The following is a 3907-nucleotide window of genomic DNA, read 5'->3' on the forward strand; positions in this document are numbered from 1 at the left end:
TTTCTCTAGCTCTGTGAGGTATGTCGGTGGTAGTCTCATAGGGATTGCATTAAATCTGTACAGCAATTTTGGGAGTGTGGCCATCTTCACAATGTTGTTTCTTCCTATCCTGCCTGCAAGTTTTTTCAAGTTGTCAGAAATCTCGAAAGAAATTACTGTATAAATGCAGCCATACAATTCAAACTTGTGTATTCAAAGGTGAAGAAGCACAGATTTTGCTAATACTTTAGAGAGCACCCCTAGTTATTTAAAGTTTGCTCAACAATCTGTAGGCTGTGTTATGCCAACAGTGGCCTCATACATGTTCAGCTTACTGCACCTCTTGATTATAGCAAAGGCCTGTGTCCACTCCTTGATCTGTCCAATCTAGATTTGTGGAACGATGCTGTGCAGTGATCTGACAACAGTGAAATCACACAGCATATATTTACAACAATGCATCCATGCTTTAACCAATGCACAACTAAAACAGCCTAAAAATTCATGTTATTCTAGGGTTCTTGTAGAGGCCTGGGAGATGGCTCAGTAGAATAAACACTTGCCTGGTAAGCACAAGGGCCTGAGTTCAATCCCCAGTTCTGCCAAAAAAAAAAAAAAGAAAAGAAAAAAGAAAAGAAGTAATTCATATTCTAAAAAAGAAATTACAACTTAACTTGCTGATATTCACAAATTCATGGAAGCTATACAATGGCAACTTTCTATATTTACTACTCTGATGATAAATGTTGCAAAATATGAGCATATTTTTCCTTGAAATTTTAGTGCCTTCGCTCAGTGCCAATAATCTTATTTGGCTGGTACTGTACAAGATTTAGCACCATGTACAATACAGATGTACTTAACACTGATTTTCATAATTGTTTTTTTAGTTCCCCTGGTTGTGAAAGTAATAAACTATGAAATTACTGTTGTAAAACATTAAAAGCATTTCACCCACTTAATCTGAACATGAATTTAGACCATGTAAAATGTCAAGCAACAATTAAAATTATGGTCTCTTCACGGTAGGTACCAAGGGAGAGGTTGCAGTGACAACAGGGGTTCTTATCATCTCAAGAGCTGTATAGGAAAGCATCAAGAACATCATGGGATCTTTCACCTAAAGCTGTGGTAGGTCAGGGACCACTTCCAAAGAACGATGCTTCATTCTTTGTCAAATACCTCTTGACTTCATGCATCTTAATGGAGTATGCACATTTTCAGTTTGACTGGAGAAGCTGCAGAACATCATGGACTGTATGACACATGAACGAAGAGGAATCAGGCTGACAGCAAGGCCATCAGGAGGCTGAAGTGAAGGACTAACTCACAGGGGATCAGTAAGAATAATGTTACCTTTGCCTTATTTGCTGAGGAACAATCATTGCTATCAGTGAAGATATCCACCACAACTGATGAGCCGGTAAGGTTGATGGGATCTATAATGCCCAGGTAGTGTTAATATTTAAAATTTTCACTTCAACCAATTTTATATGCTAGTATCTGTTATCTGAGGAGCTACACTGAAATCAGCAATGTACAATATAGCAATCACTGCTTAATACTTTTGACCTTGCTTTTTTAAATCTGTATTGTTCGTAATGTCTTACTGAATGGAAGATTTAATGTTTAATTGTTTGATCGGTCTTACAAGCCTCTATCTGGTGATCTGAGCAACAAATTTGAGGATATAAATGTGTAGTATAACAATTGTTAGTTTTATATGTCTGTTTTGAAATACCAAGCTCTTTTTATTTTGTGTTGCTTTGTTTTTGCCTTTATCCTCGTTATTTGTTTGGGGGGTTCTCTTTAAAACTAAAAAGAGGCTTCAGTGAGTGTCTTAATTGCCTTCTCAACATTAAGCCATAAAAGCTGACACCTGTAACTTCAGGGAGGAGAGGTCAAGCATGGGTAGTGGTTTAGTTCTTTGTCCATCAGCCCCAAAGAAAAAGCAGCATGGCTGGGGGCATGGTGGAGGGAAAGCTGCTCACCATGGGGCTCATGGCAGCCATAACACAGAGAGAGAAAGGAGGAGCCAGAAAGGGAGATGCAACTCTCCAGGACACCCACAGTGACCTGTCACTTCTGGCCAGGCCTCCCCTGCTCATCCCAGCCAGCCATCCTGTCCCCTCATTCCAAAGGCCCAGCTCTGAGTACATGAGGCTTTGGGGAGACAGCTGACATAAAGCATAACTGTGGGCACAAGCATAAGATGCTCACTGCTGTGTTGTGTTGTGTGCGGACAGAAAGGACAGGCTGTCGCTGGTGTGCTGTAGTGTACTCTGTGGGGCTCGTGCAGCAGGTAACACTTGCTTTTTACCAAACATAAAAGAATGTCCAATTTCAGACCAGTAAGGGTTTGAGAAATAAGCTGTAGGCATTTTCTTTAACACAGGAGTCATGAAATATAAGTAGCACTCTGTTACAGTTGTATCAAAGTCTGATTTTTGGAAATATTTCTGTGTATTTTCAGAAAAAAGAGCATCCTCAGGCATTAAATTTTCCCAAGAAGTAAGATAAGTCACAGTGGTCAACATAGACTACTAATGTTAGTAATCTCAGTGTTTCCTCTACCCTCATAACCCCAGGTTCCAGAACCCACGTTTGGAAGCCTTGCCTATGACTGCCAGTCTTCCTTCAGGTAGATTAATATATTTAGAAGCATTTGGTGCTGTGGTTTATAAGTAGATGTCTACCCAAAGCCTTATGAGATCAAAGGGGTGACTTTTGGAAGATGACTGGATTACAGGGCCATTATTAGTTGGCTCGCTCTTAGGTAAGGAGTAGAGGCACAAGTAGATCACCATGTTCCTGATGCAGAACGTTCTATCTTCCTTTCCAGCTTCTCCCTTGTTCTGTCTGTCTCCCTATCTCTCTCACTTTATCTTTGTTTCTCTGTCCCTCAGTCTCTGTCTCTGTCTCTGTCTGTGTCTCTCTGTCTCTCTGTGTCTCTATGTGTCTGTCTCTGTCTCTGTCTCTGTCCCTCTGTCTCTGTGTCTGTCTCTCTGTGTCTTTATGTCTCTGTGTCCCTGTCTCTCTATCTGTCTATCTGTCTGTCTCTCCCTCCCTCCCTCCCTCCTCCCAGTGCCATGCTATTCTATAAACAATTGTCCTGCACCCTGCCACTCTGCCAGGCTGCCCTTCCTGGGAGCCACTAGACTATGGACTGATATTTCTGCATACCATGAGCTACATAGATCTTCTCCTTTCAGTTGTCAGTGCCAGGTATTTTGTCCTGTGGTTGCCCTTAGGTCTGATCCCAAAACCAGACAGATTAGGGGTTCAAAAGGCAAGATAGAGCTGAGGATGCTTTAACATTCTAATCAATTTCCTGTGCTTAATTCAATGCCAACTACTTTTTGTGAGAGGTTCTCCATTGTTCCCGTACCTCGTATTAGCCAGCAGGCAGGATCCAAGCCCATTAATTGTATGTTGAATAACTTTATTTCTCCAGTTTTCAATTTGGAAAGCAAATAAATAAAACAAAGCAAAGAAAGAGAAAAGAAAAAAGTCTGGCTAGATTAGAAAAGCAATATTTAAATACTGCATAACTTTTAAATTTTATAAACTGGAAGTTCTAGGAAAGTATGTGTTTGAAGGAAGCCTGAAAAACAAGAGGCTTTAATGTAGATCATCTTTGGATCCCTTTAGTATTTGAATTAATCTGAAAAGTTTGACAAAGATTTACAAGAAAATCTTTCCTGATAAGATCCAAAGCTTATTATAATCATAATATTTGTTAAAGCAAAGAACAATAATTCAGAGAACCTAAAAAATCACTATGATTATAATTTTATTTCATTTTTAAATTCATCTTAATGAGAAAAAAGATAAAATAGCAATGAAACAGTTTCAAAGCAGGTTAGTTGGAGAGTTACAATAAGTAATAATACATTGTAATTGTTGTTTTCATAGTAGTTATTCAGAG

Source organism: Octodon degus, unplaced genomic scaffold, assembly GCF_000260255.1.
Source record: "Octodon degus isolate 3935 unplaced genomic scaffold, OctDeg1.0 scaffold00040, whole genome shotgun sequence".
In the NCBI taxonomy this organism is placed as follows: Eukaryota; Metazoa; Chordata; class Mammalia; order Rodentia; family Octodontidae; genus Octodon; species Octodon degus.